The sequence below is a fragment of the Galeopterus variegatus genome, unplaced genomic scaffold, assembly GCF_000696425.1.
Source record: "Galeopterus variegatus unplaced genomic scaffold, G_variegatus-3.0.2 Scaffold93, whole genome shotgun sequence".
NCBI lineage: Eukaryota > Metazoa > Chordata > Mammalia > Dermoptera > Cynocephalidae > Galeopterus > Galeopterus variegatus.
Window position 1 is genome coordinate 614,035 of NW_007726204.1, and position 14,319 is coordinate 628,353.

General features: G+C 43.3%; 1 pseudogene; it reads left to right on the top strand.

The window, feature by feature from the left end:
* The first annotated feature begins 396 nt into the window (after positions 1-396).
* LOC103598292 lies at positions 397-1,246 on the top strand (annotated as a pseudogene).
* The last annotated feature ends 13,073 nt before the right edge of the window (positions 1,247-14,319 follow it).

Consider the following 14,319-nt stretch of genomic DNA (forward strand, 5'->3'; position numbering starts at 1 on the left):
CAGTCAACTGTAATCTGAAAAAAAATTTTTTTGGCAGCTGGCTGGTAAGGGGATCTGAAGCCTTGACCTTGGTGTTACAACACCACGCTCTAACCAAATGTAATCTGAAAACATCAAATGGAAAGTTCCAGAAATAAACAATTCGTACATTTTAAATTGTGTGCCATTCTGAGTGTTGTTATAATTATTTTATTTTATTATTAGGTATTGTTGTTAATCTCTTACTGTGCCTAACTTATAAATTAAACTTTATCATAGGTAATATGTACGTAGAGAAAAAAAACACAGTATATATAGGGTTTGGTACTATCCATGGTTTCAGGCATCCATATTAGTCTGTTTCTGTTGCTTATAACAAAATACCTGCAACTGGGGTTTAAGCGCTGCCACGGTCTGAGGAATGTCAACTATTCAACATGGAGGCGGAGGTCGATAAGCTGGAGCTGATGTTCCAGAAAGCTGACACTGATCTGGATTACATTCAGTGCAGGCTGGAAAATGAAATCAAGACTAATCTTCCTGATTCAGCAGGCGAGAAAAATCCAGTTACACTCTTGAAGGAATTGTCAGTGATAAAGTCTCGATATGAAACTTTCTATGCACGCTTTAAACCAGTTGCTGTTGAACAGAGAGAGACTAAGAGCCGCATTTGCTAATGTAACAGTCTTTAAACATTCTTGAACTAAAGATTTTGTCATTTGTTTTCTAGCTGTCACCACTGACTGAAGAAGAGAAAACTGTGGCAGAACAAATAAAATCTCACATGCCAGACTCATGAAGAAATGGACTTACAAAAGGGAACTCTAGTGGAGAAGAGATTAAGTCCAGAGAAATTTAGGAAGATGTCTTGTTAACTTGTTACCACTTGATGACTAGAGGTGGGGGGCTGGTGAAAGAGGAGGTTTGGCTTGAGTGACTGGATAGTGATTGCCTTTTATAATAGAGGAGAATATGGGAAGGGCAGATAATATATGAATAACGTTCATCCAGATGGATGAAATGGGAATAAGGGGATTTACACACATAACACGTGTATGCGGAAGTCCCTTAACACTATTTTGCATCTGTTTCCTTTTTGTATAATTGGGGTAATGTGGATGTTCTGGCCTATCATTCAATATGTGAATATGCTTTGGAAATTAGAGGGTAGGCAAAATATTTGTATTATACTTTTTAATATAGGTATATAATTTCATTTTTGAAAATGTTAGATGTGGTCATATCGGAGAGACTGCTAATATGTGATCTGTAGGTACTTCTGGTGAATTATGAAGGCTGGTTACCAGCCATATGTTCAAAGAACTTGAATTATTTTTTTTGGGGTTTTTTTAAAAAAAAAAAAAAAAAAAAAAAAAAAAAACAAAATACCTGCAACTGGATAATTTATAAGAAAATGAAATTTATTGCTTACATTTCAGAGTCTGGGAAGTCCAAAGTCTGGGGAACACTTATGGTGAGGGCCTTCTTTGGTAGTGGCTTTATAGCAACACAGGGGTCTCACACGGTAGAAAATGGTGGAGCAGAGAGAGGAGGAGACTAACCTCTTCATTCACTCTTTTTAAAGCCCTCCAAACCAAACCCATGACCATCATTTTTGATCCATTCATTATGGCATGGTCCTGCAATCTAATCACCTCTTCAAAGCCCCACCTTTCAATTACCATAACAGGATTTCCCACCTTAACACTGTGACGGAGGGTCAAGTTTGGGGAGGACACTCAATCCAAGGCAGCATCCACTGGGGGTGACACTGCATCTTCAGACCTTAGGAAAAAGGAACCTGAGCTGAAAGGAAATGAGGGGAGAAACATTGTGTATCTCCTATGGATAAGGGGGGACTACTGCATACTGTGATCCATTCATCCCTTCTAGTCCATTTAGTTAAAGTTTAACATGGGTCATGAGGCCCTGCATGATCTGAAGCCTGTTCACCTCTCATCCCATCTCTGGGCCCCTTATCCATGCCCTGTCAAGGCCTCCTGACCTAATTGCAGGGCCCTGAAGATGCAAGCTCATCTCTAGGCCTTTGCACATGCTCTTCCCACTGTTTGCACTGTCCATACAGGACCAATTCCCACTCCCTTGATATCATATACACATCTCCCTCTTTATACACATCTCTGAACAGCCTTCCCTGACCCCAAGTGAGGAACGAGCCCTTCCCATGCTCTCTGGCACCTGTTCACATTCTGCATGGCACTGCTTACCTCCTGTTTAGCTTTCTCATTCCCCTCAAGACTGGAATCTCCTTTAGAGTGGTCAGAGATTGTAGCTTAATCACAGTTCAAGCTCCAGCATCTACACGTGGTAGACATTCAGTGAATGTTTCTTGAACAAATACGATGGTACTTCAAGAAGTTCATGGAAAGATAGAATTAAAAGATAATACTAATCTTTCCACATACTTTTTGATGTAATGTCATCTATAAATGTCACTAGATATTTGGAAGTAAGATGGGAAGAAGGTATAACGAAAATAGTTGGAGAATTGTGGGTCTTTGAAGGGAAGGAGATCATCCCCCATAGACAGGTGTGGCAGGTTGAACAGAGAAGTTAACTTTTTTCCCCTCCTGAAACCTCACTAAAGTGAGAGTAACGAGTCTAGAGAGAAAAGCATAAGTCACGAGGACAAAGGGGGACAAAAGAGATGGCAGCAACCAATTTTGGAAACAAGTGGATACTTGCTCACTGACTTAGCAGACCTGAGGAAACAGGAACCTGAGCTGAAAGGTAATGAGGGGAGAAACAAATGGATTCCCCTTTCAGAAGTGGGAAATCAGAGGTATCAGATCTTCTGAAGGTGAGCACTAGAAACAGGAGGACTACCTGAAAGGCTGTGTACAAATCGGAATCCATACATACTGTGTGGATTATAACCTAGCATGTAGTTATTATCAGAGGCTCCATGACCCTTCCAAGCCTGGCCGAAGACTACAGGTTCATTCTTTGGAAAGTCTGGACCAGTGTCTGGGCTGGCATGCCTGGAGCACAGATGAGAAAGGGGGTGCCATGGTGAAGACAGGTGGTTAAGTGTTACCCCCCAGGCAGGTGATTGGAAGGCTCCTTCTGAGAGAACTGAACAGCATGAGAGAAAAGATTGGAGAGGAAAGTGGGTCAAGAGACTTAAAGTCCTCATCTTTCACATTCAGTAGCAGCTCATATCTAAAACATGCTTTTAAAAAGCATATAAATATGGAAGTAAATTTCAAAGGAAGCTTAAAATAGGATGAAAAATAGTTGCCTCTTGGAAGTAGGGAAATATGGGGTGAAGGTGCCATGGGAATGTTTTTGTTTGTTTCGTTAAACACGTTCTATGATAGTTGACCTTGTAAATTAGGTGCTTAAAAAATGGTAATAGCAAACTACAAGAAAAGAAAAAGGAAGGAGGAGCTTACAAGCCCGTAGATACTTGGAAGGAGTATGGTAAAGGAGGGAAACCACTGAAGTGACAAAATACACCCTAAACATCGGTGATAAAGAGTCAGGAAAAGAGAACAAAGTCATGCACCCCGGAAATGACACCAAAGAAAATAATGGGGGTGGGGGGTGGTGAGTAGGGGTGTAGATATTGCCACAACCTGAACAGAACATTCCTCTTGGAGTTGGGGTTGCCAGTTCTCGTTTCCATCTCACCTGATCATGGTGCAACTTGAAACACCTGCATAAACTCTGTCAGAGTCCTCAGAGTCCCGAAATGAGCATAAATCCCTAAGTCCCAGGAATAGTGAAAGTGCATGAATCACATACACAAATATAAAGTCCCTTCCAATACGAGAGGATTTTCTTCTAGCAAGATAATTCTCTCCTGTAGCCCATGTGACTGATTGTACCAGCAGCAGGATTGTAGTCTGGTAGTTGTGGTTTATTTTGCCACTGTTGAGAGTTGTTCATTCAACATCTATTCCCTGGCACACTGGAGCCAGTGAGTGATGTTTCAGGAATGAATCAGACTTGGTCCCTGTTGTCAAAGACCTCATAGTGTAGAGAGGGAGGGTGATTAAGTAAAGCACAAAGTTATATATATATATATATATAACTTTTATATATTTTATTTTTATATATATATAAAATATATATTTATTATATATATTTATATATATTATATATATATATAAAATATCTATCTATCTATCTATCTATCTATATATATATATATTTTTTGTCTTTTTCATAACCGGTAAGGGGATCGCAACCCTTGGTGTGGTGTCACCCGCACCGCGCTCAGCCAGTGAGCGCACCGGCCATTCCTATTTAGGATCCGAACCCGCGGCGGGAGTGTCGCTGCACTCCCAGTGCCGCACTCTCCCGAGTGCGCCACGGGGTTGGCCCCAAAGTTATATTTTAATGGCACAGAGGGTTTACTTTTTCAGCTTGTGGGAGCTGGCAGGTGATTAGGGTCTCTGGAAAATAAGAAGAAAGCTAAAAGATGATTAGGATAGAATGTTCTCTGGTGTTCACACTCAGTCATTTTTACATATTCTCCGACCACTTATCCAACTTAAAGCTCTTAGAGAATCTTTGAGAAGATGTGGCAATCCCAGAGGTACAAACTGTGTTTTTTCTTCTCTACCCATTCACATGACGCTTTACAAGGCCGTTCACCATTTCATTTAGGTGAAATGACCAAACTACTAGTCAACAGTGACCGTAGTTAATACAATTTTTCTAGGGGTCTAGGGCCACTCAAGCAGTACTCTGCATTTTGAAATTACTTTTTCCATTTGGAAAGTAAGTAAGGATGGGCTGAGACCAATGAAAGCAAAAGCTGCCAAAAGAAATTAACGATTAATTGAACATTATATTACTGCCCCCCAGCCAGAGACCTCCAGGGTCACACCTGTAGTTGAACAAGTTGGGTTTAGTACTCATCACACAAGGGAGAATGCACACCATAGGGGACTGTGGGGCATCTCAGTAAGAGGATTTGCGCTTGTGTTAGGTGTTATGAGGACAGTTCAAGGAAGCATGACTTTGCTCAGGATTGGATGCTGTCAGGAAGCAAGAGGAGGTTTATGATTGGGCATGTAGTAAATCTTATCCATAGGGAAGGCAGACTAGAGTGAGGCTAAAGCTGTAATTGGTAAAGAAGTAGCAGTCCCTCATTTCAGCCAGGAGAGGGGGATATTTGGTATTTTGTGAGTTGAACAGCAAAATCTTGTTTTTGTTTGTGCTCAGATAAAATTATGAAATGGACTTATTTTATCTCTCTTCATTATGGTCTCAGAGTGGCTTTGATGTTTGTGTTCTGTCAGATTGTCTATATCCAAAAGGAGAATAGTGCGGCCTAGCTGTGAGTGCCAGGCCAGCTTTCAACACCACTAGGGCCTACCTGTAAGGGTCAGACCAGTTCTTGGATGTCAGAGGCTGCTTTCACTATTTCTCAATTACAAGCTACTGTGTTAAGGGTGGAAAAATAGGACCAGTTTGCTGAACAGCCTGGGCACTCTCTTACATTTTAGAAGTGCAGTCTTTGAAGCAAGTGTTTTCCTGCCAAGGGAAACACACACCTCTTTTCTCTGTTCCACTCTGCAAAGACAAGGTGAAGAAATTTTAAATATATGTAAACACTTTTGTTTATTTGTGTTTAACTGTAAAAAAAATAGCACATATACATAAAGGTGCCTGAGTATAAATGTATAGCCACAACTTATTATAAATATTACACTGTGAAAACATCATCCAAGGACCAGGGTGATTCTCACTGAAATCTACTGAAATCTACTGAATCGAATATCCACTGAAAAAATGAAGATACCTTAAAAGGGGGTGTGTGGGGGGGGAGTAGGGGGAGAAAGAAAGAAAAATGATTTCCAAGCTCCAGAGGGATTCATGCAGTTATTAAGGCATTTTGAACTCAGAGATGAACATACTCTGATTCTCTAGGTATGATTTGAGATTAACTTTTGTGTTTTCATGTTTACATAACTTTTTTCCCCCCATTTCTGACACCAGTGGACTGAAGTGTGGTGATTAGGGAATCCCTTAGAACTAGGCCTCAGAGTCTGGACCATAAACTTTGGGCACTGTCTCAGGTAAGAGTGTCTGGGCAGCACCCCTCCACACCATACCCAACAAGGAGGTCCTTCTGAGGGGCTCCATCCATTCTTCCCACTAATATTCACCTAACTGGTGGAGATCAGCAGCCAGCCAATCACAACTTGGAAAGATCAAAGCAGTAGGAAAACAGGGGGCTGAGCCTTCAATCAAGAAGAGAAAGGCGCCTTGGCAGCTGGAGGGCTGGCACCTTTCCCTCCGTAGAGGAGGGTCCTGGAGAATTGGGTCTTGTACCCCATGTGGGGCCCTGGGTTCCTGGAAAATGCTAGTCAACTCCACATCCATACAGTACTCACATGATGCCCTCAACTTTTATTTATCCATGTCTTCAACTATCCATCCACCTTCCTAAGGTAGTGACTGTTCTCTGCTTCACAAATCTGGTATTACTCTCTGTTCCTTTCACCATTGCTAATTTTATGTGCTTGGGGAAGAACAAAAATCAGACTGGTCTCTGCCTTTAGGGAACTCATTAGTGGAGGAACAATTCTCAAATAAATGTAGTCTTAATTGTGACAAGTGCTGTGAAGGGAAAATACAGAGTGATAATCTCATATTGTAGGGAGACCTGCCCTGACCAGGTCACCCTGAGAAGGTGACATTTTAGTGAGACCTTAAGAATGATGAGCAGCCAGACAGCTAGTGAGTGTAGAAGATGGGAAGAGTGTTTTGGCCAAAAGGAACAGCATATGCAAGTAAGAACGTGGTATGTCCCAGCAATAAGAAGAAAGCCAGTGTAGTTGGAGCAAAACCAGCGAAGAGGAAGTGGATTAAAGCGAAGATGGGAAGAGTTGGCAAAGGCCAAGTCAAGCAGGGCTTTGTGGACCAGGCCAAGGAGCTGGAACTATATTGAAGGCACTGGGCAAAACCTTCTGACTCATCCCTTAAACTACTCACAGACACGAAAAGAAAGTAACAAGCCTGGGAAACAAACTCATGCCTAATTTTGGAAGAGTTCTTAAACAGGTATGTATAATTCGCACCAGGATAAATAATGGTGCCAGTTACTGAGATGGAGAAAACTAGAGAAGCTGATTAGGGGAGGGGCTGCGAGAGGGTTTGCAGTCATGAGTTTGATTTGCCTGTGAAACATCCACGTGGAGATTCAAGTAGTTCATTTAGTTGGGTGTGTAGATTTGCGGTTCACAGACAAGGAAGAGCTGGAGACACATTTAGAAGTCACAAACAGAAAAGTAATATTTAAAGCCATGGAAATGGATGAGATCACATAGAGGAGAGTGTGGCGAATGGGAGAAGGGCTAAGACTGAGCGTAGAAGAACTCCCACATTGGAAAAAAGGAAGAGAAATGAAGAGAGAAGGCAGAAAAGGGATGGCCAGGGAGAGAAGAAAACTAGAATATGATTTCATAGAACCCAAAGGATGAAAGTGTTTCAACTGAAAGGAAATGGTTGACTGTTGCTGCTGAGAGGTCCAGTAAGAAGTACGTTGGTGTATCCATTGATTGGTCCATGAATCCATCTATTTGTCCTGCTTTTTATTCCTGCATGTATTCCTTCATTCATTTATCCATCTGTTCACACATCTCTCATTCATTCATTCATCTGTTTGCATTTCCATCAACTGAATAGTTCACACAACCATGAGTAAACATTGCATACACTAATTTAAGCAACTACCCACCCACCCACCCATCCATCCATCAATCCATTAATCCATTGATCTCCATCCTAGATACCAAAGTTCAGGAGCACTGGGAAGGGAACATTGGCTCAGTCACATAAAGCCATCCATATAACACATGGGTCCAGAAGCAGAGACCATCATTTGTAACAGGAGAGGAATAAGACATTCCTGTCTTAAGGAAGTGGTATTAATTTGGGCACAAAGAGCTTCTCCAATTAAAGTGTAACCCAGGTAAGAGCATAGACTTCAACTAGGGTAGGAGCCTTGAGGAATGTAAGTGGTGAAGAGGGACAAAATGAGAGATTTAAGAGCTAAGCGTGATCAATTTGAAATGTAGCTGGAAAAGAGGGAAGAACCTGAGATAAGCCACTTCTGACCATTCGAACACATATTCGTGAACCCCTCTGTACCTGATTCTGTGCTGGGTGTTGGTGACACAGAGGTGAGGAAGTTCACAGGCTCATGGAGGAGACAGACATGTAAAGAGATAAATTTACTGTAATTATCTACAGATAATTATCTACTGCCTACAGAGACTTTGAGGTGTGGGTGGATGGCAGACCATTGCTGATATGAGGAAACCTGAGGAAGGAGTAAGTCTGGGGCAATATAAAAAGATTTGGTTTGAAAATATTGAATGAAGGGCCGGCCTGTGGCTCACTCGGGAGAGTGTCGTGTTGATAACACCAAGGCCACGGGTTCGGATCCCATATAGGGATGGCCGGTTTGCTCACTGGTGAGCGTGGTGCTGACAACACCAAGTCAAGGGTTAAGATCCCCTTACCGGTCATCTTTTAAAAAAAAAAAAAATGAAAATATTGAATGAGAAATACCGCTGTCAGCCCCAAGGGAATGTCCAGAAAGCAGTTGGAGCTGAGAAGTCTGAGAGGAGATAGAAATTCAGGAGGTATTTTTCTACAGAGGGTAATAAAAGCCATGGGGCTGAGAATGGAGGTCTGGAGAGTGTGGGGTATAGGGTAGGAACAAGATTAGAGGGCCCAGGCTTGAACTCTAGAGAATAGCAAGGTGACATAGAAGAGGCATTTGCAAAAGCAAATCAGCAATGGTTACAAAGGAAGAAAACAAAGAAATTGAGAAAGAACAAATGTTTATTTGAAAGAAGAGCCAGAAGAAATATAGGAAAGGAATTTATATGTAATCTAAACTGATCAGATCACCTATGATCTCAAAAGTGAAGCCCTACTTTTTCCCTAGATCAGAGACACTAACAGGACTGTCCAGAGGAGTAAGAGGACTGTCCTCTGAATCTATACAGAGCTGGAGAGGGTGTGGGTGTGGGGCCACAATTTATAGCTTTGCCAGCCAACCTCCACGTGAGGAAGTTAGTGCACAGACAGGTTTTCTTTCAGACTGTTTCCCACTGCCCTCTCTCATTGGAAATGCTGTACACATGTGTGCTTCTAAGCCCCTGAAAACATACTCAAAGGAAGGAAGAGGTGCTTGGGAGCTGGCCCCTCTCTGAGATGTGACATGGGCTGTTTATCCATGAGAACATGGTTCTCAAACGTTTTGGTCTCAGGACCTCTTTAGAGTCTTAAAAACTATTGGAGGTAAAAAGAGCCTAATTTATGTGGATTGTGTCTATCAATATTTACTATATTAGAAATTAAAACAGAAACATTTAAAAAATATTTATTCATTTAAAATAACGTTTTTGGCTCTCTTGCTCAGCCATTTCACCATGTGATACCTTGTGTTGCTGTAGAGCCACCACCAAGAACAAGGACCTCACCAGATGTCTTCCCTGGGCTTTGGATTTCCCAACCTACAAGCTAGTGAAAAGACAACCAACAGAGTGGGAGAAAATATTTGCAAAATATACATCTGACAAAGGATTAATATCCAGAATATACAAGGAATTCAAACAACTTAACAGCAAAAAAACAAGTAAGCCAATTTTAAAAGTGGCAAAGGAGCTGAATAGGCATTTCTCAAAGGAAGATACACGAATGGCCAATGGACACATGAAAAAATACTCAGCATCTCTCAGCATCAGGGAAATACAAATCAAAACCACTTTGAGATATCATCTCACTCCAGTTAGGATGGCTGATATACAAAAGACTGAGAATAATAAATGCTGGCGAGGATGTGGAGAAGAGGAACCTTCCTACACTGTTGTTGGGACTTCAAAATGGTGCAGCCTTTGTAGAAAATGGTATGGATGTTCCTCAAACATTTACAGATAGATCTACCATATGACCCAGCTATCCCACTGCGGGGTGTATGCCCAGAGGAATGGAAATCATCATGTCAAAGGGACACCTGTACTCCCATGTTTATTGCAGCACTATTTACAATACCCAGGAATTGGAACCAGCCTAAATGCCCATCATTGGATGAGTGGATAAGGAAAATGTGGTATATCTACACAATGGAATACTACTTTGCTGTAAAAAAGAATGAAATACTACCATTCGCAGCAACATGAATGGACTTAGAGAAAATTATGTTAAGTGAAATTAGCCAGGCACAGAAAGAGAAATACTGCATGTTCTCACTTATATGTGGGAGCTAATAAAAATAAATAAATACATAAACAAATAAACAGGGCAGGGGAAGACAAAATAATCACAATAATTCCTCAGACTTGTTAAGATAAGTAAACAGATGTGATGTTGATGGCAGGGGAAAGGAGGCGGGAGGAGGAATTGGTAAAGGGACATGAAAATCAACTACATTGTATATTGATAAATTAAATTGAAAAAAACATTTTACACTAAAAAAAAATAAAATAAAATAACATTTTTGGGGGCTTCAAACCAACAATTAATTCTTTGACACCAACTAGGTGTCCAACAATTTAATTCAATTTTGACACTAACTATTTAGAGTCAGCACAGACCCCACAGGTTAAGGACTGAGTCCCACAAGGCTGCCCCTGTAGGGACCCCATAGGCGCCTGAACAAAGGACACACCCTGGCAATATGGCGCCCTTCCTGGTTCTTCTCCGCAGTAAACAAGCTCGCTGGTGCCAACACCCAAGCCCACCCGCGCCAAACCTCAGCCAGTCACAGGTCAAGGCTCACATCCCCAGCCCCGTCCAGTCAGTTACCACCCCATCCACTCTCTCTCCTGCCCCGGAGCAAAGCACCCTATAAATGTACTTGCAGTCCTTGAATAAAGCGGAACTTCTCTGGCGAACTGTTAGCCTGAGTCTCGCATGCTTCCTTAGTCCGTGCGTCCCTTCAGCCCCCACTTCAGACATCAGCTGCAAATGGGTGTTCAGGCTACCCACACTTCTGCATAGTCAACCACAAATTCAGGGTTTACCATGATCCTCTTCAAGTTTGAAATTTGCTAGAACAATTCACAGAACTCAAGAAAGTGATCTACTTAACTATTATCAGTTTATTACAAAGGGCATGACTCGAGAACAGCCAAATGGAAGAGATACCTAGGACAAAGTACGGGGGTGTTAGAGTCACAGAACTTCCATGCCTCCCCAGGCGTGCCACCTGCCTAGTTCTTGACATGAAAGCTGAAAGCTCTTTGAACCCTCGTCATTTAGGGTTTTTTATGGAGGTTTCACTACGTAGGCATGATTGATTAAATTATTGGCCATTGGTGATTGAACTCAATCTCCAGCTTCTCCTTCCTGGAGGTTGGAAGGGGAGGACGACTGAAGCTTTCAACTTTCTAATCAAGACTTGGTCTTCCTGGCAACGAGTCTCCACCCGAAGCTGTCTCAGATCCCCTCAGTCAAGAGTCACCTCATTAGCATAAACTCATTAAGGTCTAAATGGTCTTGTTATAAATAATAAAAATCTCTTATGTCACTCAGGGAATTCCAAGGGTTTTAGAAGTTCTGTGCCGGGAACCAACCAGGAACAAAGACCAAATATGTATTTCCTATTACACTGCACATTTATAAACCCATTACATGTTACCACAAATAACATTTTTAATTTTTTTAAAAAAATAATGTTTTCCAAAACAAACAATCACTTTACATATTGATGGAGTTTGAATGTGTTGTCCCTTCCAAAACTCAAGTGGAAATTTGATCTCCAATGTGGCAGTGTTGGAAACTGATTGAGTCATGGGGGCGGATCCCTCATGAATGGATTAATGTTCAGGGCCGGCCCCTGGCTCACTCGGTAGAGTGCAGTGCTGATAACACCAAGGCCCCGGGTTCGGATCCCATATAGGGATGGCCGGTTCGCTCACTGGCTGAGCGTGGTGCTGACAACACCAAGTCAAGGGTTAAGATCCCCTTACCGGTCATCTTTTTAAAAAAAAAAAAAAATGGATTAATGTTCTCCCTGGGGGAGGGGTGATTAATGAGTGAGTTCTCACTCTATTAGTTCCCATGAGAGCTCTTTGCTTAAAAAGACCCTGGCACCTTCTCTCTTTCTCTCTCTTGCTTCCTCTTGCCATTTGATCTGCTTGTACCTGCCGGCTGCCTGCCACTTTCCACCATGAGTAGAAGTAGCCTGAGGCCTGTGCCAGGTGCAGCTGTCCCAGAATCGTAAGCCAAATAAACTTCTTTCCTTTATAAATTACCCAGTCTCAGGTATTTCTGTTATAACAACACAAAATGCACTAAAACAGAAAATTGGTACTGAGGAGTGGGGTGTTGCTATACAGATACCTGAAAATGTGGATGAATCTTTGGAACTGGGTAATGGGCAAAGGTTGGAGGAGTTTGGAGGACTTAGAAAAAGAGAAAAAGACCAGGGAAAGCTTGGAATGTCCTAGAGACTTATGTGGTGGCGAGGAGAATGCTGATAGAAATGTGGACAGTAAAGGCCATGCAGATGGTGAGGTCTCAGATAGAAATGAGGAACTTATTGGGAATTGGACAAAAGATCACCCTTGCTACACCATAGCAAGGAACCTGGCTGCATTGTGTCCATGCCTTTGGACTTTGTGGAAGTTGGGACTTAAGAGTTGTGAGCCAGAGCATTTGGCCAAAGAAATTTCTAAGCAGCAAAGCATTAAGCAAGCTGCAGGGTTGCTTTTAAGAGCCTACTCTGAGTTATGGTGGCAGAATCATGAAGTAAAGGCTGAATTTAAAAGGGAATCAGAGCTTAAAGATTTGGAAAATTTGCAGCCTGGCCGTGTGGTAAAGAAGTGGAGAGCTGGAGAAGAATGCAAGGGTGAAGCAGATAAACTGGTTACTAAAGACATTATCTTGGCGGTGAGGCAGCCAGAAGCTAAGAACCAGGACAATGGAAAAAATGTCCTAAAGGCATTTGAGAAGTCTGGAAGGGTGCCCCACCCATCACAGGCCCTAAGGCCTAGAAGGACTGAGTTATCCTGGAAGACAGACCTGGGGTGCAGCTGCCCTCGGGAACCTGCTCCCTGCATCCCAGCTGCTCCGGCTGGAGCAGCCCCAAGTGTGGTTCGTGCAGCAGCCCTGGAGAGTAGAGGCCCAAAACCTTGGTGGCATCCAAGTTGTGTTAAGTCTGTAGGCCAGCAGGACATGCGAGCAATGAAGTCATGGCAGCCTCCACCCAGATTCCAGAGGCTATACGGAAAAGCCTGGAAGCCCAGGCAGAGACCTGCTGCAGAGGCGGAGCCACCACAGAGGTCATCTACTAGAGCAATGCCGAGCAGAAAAGTGGGGTCAGAGCACCCACAGAGAGCCCCCGCCAGGGAAATGTCTAGTAAAGACAATGCAGCAGGGCTGCCGCCAGGACCCCAGAACTTCGGGGCCACTGGTAATGTGCAACGTAGGCCTGGAAAAGCCACAGGCACCAGTGTGGCCCACTGGGCTGTGCCTGGCAGAGCTGTGAGAACAAGGCTGCCTGATGCTTTGGGGGCCCAGATGCCCAGTTGTGCCCAGGATGCAGGACTTATAGTCAAAGAACATTATTTTGGAGCTGTAAGACATAATGTCTGCCCTGCTGGGTTTTGGACTTGTTTGGGGCCTGTTTTTCCTTTCTTCTGGCCTATTCTCCCTTTTGGAATGGACTCCTGTTCTCAGCATCCCAGGTGCTCCAGCTGGAGCAGCCCCAAGTGTGGTTCGTGCAGCAGCCCTGGAGAGTAGAGGCCCAAAACCTTGGTGGCATCCATGCTGTGTTAAGTTTGCAGGCCGGCAGGAGGTGAGAGCAATGGAGGAGTGGCAGCCTTCACCCAGATTCCAGAGGACATATGGAAAAGCCTGGACACCCAAGCAGTGACCTGCCACAGGGGAGAGCCACCGCAGAGGTCATCTACTAGAGCAATGCCAAGCAGAAAAGTGGGGTCAGAGCCCCCACAGAAAGCCCCCACCAGGGAAATGGCTAGTAGAGCCAATGCAGCAGGGCTGCTGCCAGGACCCCAGAACTGCAGGGCCATTGGTAACGTGCAATGCAGTTCTGGAAAAGCCACAGGAACCAGTGTGGCCCACTGGGCTGCACCTGGCAGAGCTGTGGGAACAAGGCTGCCTGATGCTTTGGGGGCCCAGATGTTCCAGTGTGCCCAGGATGTAGGAGTTGGAGTCAAAGAAGATTATTTTGGAGCTTTAAGATTTAATGTCTGTCCTGCTGGGTTTCAGACTTGTTTGGGGTCTGTTTTTCCTTTCTCCTGGTGTATTCCTCCCTTTTGGAAGGGGAACATGTACCCAAAGTCTGTTCCACCAATGTATCTTGGCAGTAGATAAATTTGGTTT